Raw genomic sequence first — 8148 nt, forward strand, 5'->3', positions numbered from 1 at the left:
TAGCTATTTCTCTGTCACGGGCAGAGGAGAAAGACAAAGAAAAAGCTAGTGATGATGATGTTGATGGCTAGACTATTCCTAGTCCACCTGCCAATCCTAGGGATGACTTGGGTTTTAATGATCGTGATGAACCACCTCCCTCGGTTGTCATTGCTTTGGCAACCTAAGGGAGCCACTTAAATTTTTATTTTTATGAATAGTTTTTGATTCCAGCTTTGGTTGTGTGAACTCTCACGTGGTGATCTTGTATCACTTGACTCCTTGTTTGTGAATTTGTAACTAGTATATTAATTTATTGATAGAAAGAGACTATTTATAAAAAAAAATAGAATTAATAATTTAATAAAAATATTTGAGAAGAAAATTGTTTAATCAATCTTTGATGCTTGTAAATATTAGTAACTAATAATTAATGAATTATCATAAAAGTAAGAGTGATAGAACATCTAAATATTTGAAACAAGGTAAATCACATAAAATATAATATTTATAAATGTATATATAATTAATAATCATAATATGTAGTTACTTATAAGATTCTATTTATTAATAAATACTTTTTACTTTTATAGATTTATATTATCAATGCACTTAATAAATTATAGAATATTGAAAAAATGTTTATATGGATGTATTTACAAATATATGAATCAATAAAAGAACTATCAAATTATAGATAAAAATTGTAAAAATATAATCAATAACATAGAAAGTTAAAAATCTATATATTTATAGATTTGAAATTTCTACAATTGAATATATAGTGTTAACTAATAATTATTTATCGCTATATTATATTAATATATATCAGGTTTTATCTTTAATATTGTAAAAAAAAATTTAAAAAATAGATAAAATATAAAGTTTTAAAAGTATATAGAAATATAATATAAGAAGTAGAAAATGGATAAATAAATTGGTTTAAATTAAAATAAAAAATTATTATAAATTTATTTGATTTCAATATATAAAATGGAAACATTTTATAGCTAAGTGGGAACATTTTTCCCATAAAATTAATTTTTTGGCCATAAAATTATTAGTCTTTGATCGGTAAATTGTCAGCCCTTGTTGTTAATAATTTTCCAATTGATTTTCATTTCATTCCACTTTTAACTCTTGTTTTATCTATTTATTTAATTTAATTAGATATCATCTACACTATTAACTAGTTTTTTTTTCATTTTTATTTAGCTTAATTAGCTATTATCTCTACAGTTAACTCTTATTTAACAAATTATTTAGTTAACTTAATTAGTTTATTTTTTTTTGTTTTTGTATTTATTTATTTTTATTTTAATAATAAATTCGATTGGTAAAAGACTGAAGCCTTGTATATTATATTTATAAGTATAAATGTGCAATCATAGTAATTCTCCATTCAAATGGGCGCTCTAGTCTTGCCTAGGACCGAGGTCCTATATGATGTCCTATATGATGCATAGATGTAAAAGGGGCATTGTAGTGCTTGCCCCTAGTTTACATTTAGTTATTATTGTTGAACTCTTGTAGGCCAGTTTATGCATGAAGATTAGTAGCATTATCTTTCAGATTATCAGATATTGTGTCATGTCCCCTTTTCAAATAATTAAAAAATAATAATCTTTGCTAAGGCAGGCCAAGCCCAAGAAAGTGAAGTTTCGGAAAAAAGGGGGTTAATCTTTGGAAACGGTTGGACTAATAAATGAAAATTATTATTAAAATATGTTTCATTAACCTCTCTTGGACGTGAGTTACATTTATGCCCTCTTTAAAGGGGGTTTGGAGGCATTTTGGGCACATTACAGAACTTGATTTTTGGCTCATTCTTTGTTATTCTTCAGAGGCTGCCAAACCTGTGGAGAAGGAGACCCAAGAACGGGAGTTTGCAAGTTTCTAGGGAGACCCAAGAACGGGAGTTTGCAGGTTTCCAGGAAGGCTAAGGATGGGAGTTTGAAGCCATTCCATGTGCATGCTCATACAGAGTTTGCCTTTGTGCTAAACAGTGTAGATTTGTGGGTTTTGGGTGTGTTTTTTGCATGAGTTTGGTGTTTTCAGTTGAGCATTTCATATCAGTTTTGGTTGCTTCTGTATTTCAGACTTTAAGATGTTAAAATAGAGATGAATATATGTATTGGAATGTGATTAAACTCTTGAGATAGTTTATTAGTGTTTTGTGGTGTTTTCGGGCATTTTTGTGTTAATTTCGAGAGCCCGATGAGCATAGTTTTTGTCCTACATTTGTGAGCTGTTGTGTAAAGGCTATATAGATCTAGAAATGTCATTTTGTAGGCTGTTATGATGCTGAAATTTCTGTAAAAATGTCCATTTTCAGATTTATTAATAATAGGTGAAGCTGTGAAGCTTTTGGCACCATTTCTGGCATACCCGATTTGGGGTTTCTTGAGAAATTTGGAGGATCTTTGTGATATTAGTTGTTTGATCTTAAAGATCTAATTAAAGGTTGGAAATATCATACAAAAATCAAAAAAGAGACATTTCAGTGGTATCAGAGCCATGATCTTGCCAGCCTGAGGGTTTGTAGAAGTTGTAGGTCAGTTTTGACAACTACCCAGATCTTGCATGTCAGTTTTGACAACTACCCAGATCTTGCATGTCATAATTTATGATTGCATGTTGCTTCTAATCAGCTGCATGTCAAAATTTATGGTTGCATGCTACTTCTAATCATTTTCATGTTAGTTCTTGGTGAATTTGGTGGTTGTAGAAGTTTGCATGTCAGTTTTGACAACTACCCAGATCTTGCATGTCATAATTTGGTGGTTGACTGTTGCTTCTAATCAGTTGTATGTCCAAATCTATGGTTGCATGCTACTTCTAATCATTTGCATGTTAGTTCTTGGTGTTTGAAGAAGTTATATCCTATTGGGGTTACACTCTACTTTATCTAGAATGGACAGGTATAGTACAGAGTCTCAGAGGAAATGATCTTGGACAATTGATAGCCAGAGTCAAAACAGTAGAAAGGATGGTTATTTAGACATTCAAGATAAACTTATGAAAATAAGCCATGACATGTCTAAATAGTTGGTTGAGCACCACCGTATAATGAATGACATGTTATCTGACCCAGCTAAGGTGGATAAGTTGACTAGATTTCTATTTCGCAGATTTTCTCACAGGACAGATGACACAATTCCCAAGAACTTGCATGAGGAGTTTGAAAAACTAGCTGATAGCTAGGTAGAGGTCTCAGATTCTACTTTGCCACAGGAGGTGGTGGGAAAGGATGTTACACAAATTGATAGTAACGGTCAACTTGATACTCAAATTGAGACAATTGTTTACAGGTCGTCAAAGGGTGATGCCATAGGTATTCAGGATGGTATAGTTACAACAGGCAGTGACTACAGTGTAGTGGGTTCAGATGATGATTATGAGGATGTTGTTGTGCAGGATGGTGAGATACCTGGTAGAGATGAGCAGACATTGAGCATTCATGTCTTTGTTGAGAAAGAGTACCCGACACAATTAGATGCTTCATCATATGAGGTTGAGGCAGGTAGTACTTCACATGATTTATCCCGCCAACTGAAGGTGAGTGAAGATAGTATTTTGACTTCATTATCTCATCATGATAGGTATGTGGAGTTAGTTGGTATTGGTCATATTACTCAAGTGAGGATTTTGCTTGAGTTACCAGCTGATTCTAGTTTACAGATATGGACTCAAGATTGTTATATTGGCATTTGGGATTCAGTTGACAGGAGATCTTTAACACTTTTTGGTAGCAGTGTTTGTTTGGGTGCTATCATTGATTTGATTAGCAGATTGCACGGTGTTGTCTTTTCTTGTGCTAGCAGCTTGTCTGATGTTGGTATTAGTTTTTATACACCGGTGTTGGGCTTTGTTCATATATCCAGTCGACCATACTTGCTGGAATGTGTTGATGATCTTTCATATTTGGCAGCGTGTACAAATGAGTCCCAGGATCATATTGGCATTGATGACATCCAGGAGGATGCAGTGGGCAATTTTGAAGACTTAGTTTCTTTGGGTACAGAGGAGTTGGATAGCAGTGCTACAATTTTTGATACTCCGTATGTTGATATGAGATTTAGAGTTGATTCACAGGACATGGATGGTAATACTCTAGAGACTAGTAACTTTAAGGATACTCCTTTAGACAGTACATCAGAGGAGGTTTGTAGGAGGCAGTCAAGCCAGTGCCATCATGTGTCTAATCAGTTGAGAGTTAGTGACCGAGACATTGCTATCACTTGCCAGCATTTCGATGCTACTCGTCAGTTGTTAGCAGTTTATGGATGGGGTTCTCCTACTAGTGATGAGCAGGAAGGCAGTTATCTTTCCTTGACAGAGATCCACTCTTTATGGGAGGCTATTCAAATTTTGAGACAAAATTATATACAGTTGGTAGCCGATAGAGATTATCTTATGGAGTGGGGTAGTATAGCATATGATGCATTGTTGGCCAAGGAAGATGAGGTGAGTGAGCTTACTGAGCAGCTTGAGGTGACTTCTGAGATTCTTGAGAGTACACGGTTGGCTTCAAGGAGTCACAGTTTCATTTGGCTAAGGTGACCATGGAGTTAGAGCGACTACAGTCTTTACCTGATTCTATACAGTCACAAGCTGTGGTGTTTGGTGATCCGAGGATGACCATGGCCGAGATTGTCAAAGATAGTGGAGATGGGGATGCATCCATCCTTGATACTAACATTGGCATATCAGGTTCATTCCCACTAGAGTCAGGTTCAGTTGAGTTGGGTGTTGTAGCAGATTGTTGTATGCCTGACATGGTGGTGGCCTCTAGTACTGATGGCACAGAGACTAGAGATGTATCAAAGATCATGTGTGATGTTGGTGAGTCTATAGTTGGCATGGTTCCTGCTAGTAATACTACTCCCTTGGTGATATCTTTGGAGGTAGTAGTCAGTTCCAACATGGTTAATGATCAATTGCAGTTAGTTTCATCTGGATTACAGTCTGAGCCACTGACTGAGATTGGCGCATTCTATCGGCATTACACTATGAGGTACGCTCATCAATTTACCTTTGATGACCATGTTGATGAGATTATGATACAGAGATGTACTTTGGTTCCTAGTGCTTATCATCAGTCATGGAATAGTTTGATGCCTTGGGATGAGAGTTGTGATGGTCACGACATGGTGATAGGTCCTACAATTGATAGCTTGATAATACATGACTTAGAGCAGGATTTTTGGAGTGATGCTTCAGCAGGTGTTGTTATTGATTCTACTCCTTTGGCTATGACATCTCCTGACTTAGCTAGTGATCAGTCACAGTGGGTTATATCACTTGTTCATGGTGAGTTGTTGAATGAGGTTGGTTTTTTTAATCAATATTATATTGCAGGGTATGTACATCAGTTAGCAATTGATCCTTGTGTTGAGGAGTTGATGGTGGGAAAATTTGGTTTGGGTTCCATTTCTTGTTGTTTATCTTGTGATGGCTTTTCACCATCAGGGGTGCATGGGAGTTATGGTTATGAGACAGTGGCTGATGATCTACATAGTTGTGTTGATTGCAAGAGTTGTACAGTGTGTGGATTCTCCATACTTGGTATAGTTTCATTTGAGAGCATTCACCATTGTTGCAGAGTTGGATTGTACATTCCATATAGGCCAGTGGAATGCGTTGATGGTATTTACTGTGTTGGTAGTCCACTTTACTTGGGTTTTGATGTTCTAAGAGTTTGTGTCTTGTGGGTTTCTAACTGTGGAAGTTGTGATTTTGGAGTTTGGTTGAGCTATAATTGTCAGTTTGATTATGGATTCCTCTTGGTCATATTGCAGAGGATATTGCAGGAGCCTGTGTTAATTGGTAGTAGTATAGTTCATGACTACATTTGGGATCCAAGTGGATTGATTGGTTTATTGTTCAGCCATTTCTTGAGGACAAGCAATGTTTGGGAGGGGAGGACTTGTCATGTCCCCTTTTCAAATAATTAAAAAATAATAATCTTTGCTAAGACAGGCCAGGCCCAAGAAAGTGAAGTTTCGGAAAAAGGGGGTTAATCTTTGGAAACCGTTGGACTAATAAATGAAAATTATTATTAAAATATGTTTCATTAACCTCTCTTGGATGTGAGTTACATTTATGCCCTCTTTAAAGGGGGTTTGGAGGCATTTTGGGCACATTACAGAACTTGATTTTTGGCTCATTCTTTGTTATTCTTCAGAGGCTGCCAAACTTGTGGAGAAGGAGACCCAAGAACGGGAGTTTGTAGGTTTCCAGGAAGGCTAAGGATGGGAGTTTGAAGCCATTCCATGTGCATGCTCATACAGAGTTTGCCTTTGTGCTGAACAGTGTAGATTTGTGGGTTTTGGGTGTGTTTTTTGCATGAGTTTGGTGTTTTCAGTTGAGCATTTCATATCAGTTTTGGTTTCTGCTGTATTTCAGACTTTAAGATGTTAAAATAGAGCTGAATATATGTATTGGGACGTGATTAAACTCCTAATATAGTTTATTAGTGTTTTGTGGTGTTTTCGGGCATTTTTGTGTTAATTTCGAGAGCTCGATGAGCATAGTTTTTGTCCTACATTTGTGAGCTGTTGTGTAAAGGCTATATAGATCTAGAAATGTCATTTTTTAGGCTGTTATGCTGCTGAAATTTATGTAAAAATTTCCATTTTCAGATTTATTAATAATAGGTGAAGTTGTGAAGCTTTTGGCACCATTTCTGGCATACCCGATTTGGGGTTTCTTGAGAAATTTGGAGGATTTTTGTGATATTAGTTGTTTGATCTTAAAGATCTGATTAAAGTTTGGAAATATCATACAAAAATCAGAAAAGGGACATTTCATATTGTTCTATACTTGGTTGATTATATGATGAGACTACTTGGTACTAGTTACTTCGTGTACACATGATTATACTTTGCTGATGATTATTAAAAAAATTTCATTTATTTGATGATGCTAGTTAGATGGATTATTATATGTGTTTTCTTATGGATACTTACCCCATAATGCATGTGTGTGTGTGTGTGTGTGTGTGTGTGTGTGTGTGTGTGTGTGTGTGTGTGTGTGTGTGTGTGTTTTCTTTATGTATGACATTTCTAATGTGGTTAAGGAAGGGAGTCATAGTCACCTACTATTTTGGATCTACACGATGCATCACTTCCTGTCATTGTATGTTTAGTTTAGGATATATGTGTTTTTACATGTGTGGATTTTATGCAAATTGTAGGTAGTGGATGTCGACTTCCCTGAATTGCTAGGATGAACATACCCTATCACATTATCTCAATAATAAGGGAGGGGAGATAAATTTGTGAGTCCAAATCCTAACCTTCAAACCAATTGTCCTAGAAAATTAGGACAAGTATCTAAAAGGATTACCCTTTCGAATTCATTGTATGACATAAATTCCTGATTATAACCCTTGAGTTTGACCTTATATGTGGTATTTTATGATGACTTTTCATATTTCGTCTTGTAGATCTTTTGTGATTTTTTTGTTAATTAAGTCAAATTAAAAGATTAATTAATGAGTTAATTTAATGGAAAATTATTATGATAATTTTAATATTTAATTTTTTAAATTAATTTTAAGAAATTAATTAAATAAAAAGGATTAAATTTAAAAAGAAAATTATAGTCTAGTTTGAGAGCATAATAATATTTATTTTATTTTATTTAGGCAAGAGCCTATGGCACAATGATAAATTGTGAGCCTCTTAATTAGGAGGTCTTGGGTTCAAATCTACTTAAGATTAACTAATAATTAAAATAATTAATCACAACAAATAATAATAATTAACCTTGGCTTCGGCCTCTTATCGATCAAAAAATAAAAAATATTTATTTAATTTAATAATAATATATTTAGGAGATCATGTTTAAATAAATGCTAAATATTATTATTACTTAAGTTAATAAATATTTTATCAAATAATGCTTCAAAAATTAAATAAAAAGTGAAAGAGGAGTTAATTTATTAAAGATATTTTAAATTACATAAAGTATGCATGAATATTTAAAAAAGTTAATAAAGAGTTAAAAGATTGTGATCAATGAGGTCCCTCGCATGATTGCATAATTAGTGCCCCGACTTTTAGGGAAGAACTCCATATTAGAGATGGAGAGTTCTTTTCACAAGGATTGAGAATTTTGGAGAAGGGATTTTTCAAAGAGAAGGTTTTGAGAGAAGAGATTTCT

The sequence above is a fragment of the Cupressus sempervirens genome, chromosome 8 (assembly GCF_028749045.1).
Source record: "Cupressus sempervirens isolate cs-2001-9-10 chromosome 8, ASM2874904v1, whole genome shotgun sequence".
In the NCBI taxonomy this organism is placed as follows: domain Eukaryota; kingdom Viridiplantae; phylum Streptophyta; class Pinopsida; order Cupressales; family Cupressaceae; genus Cupressus; species Cupressus sempervirens.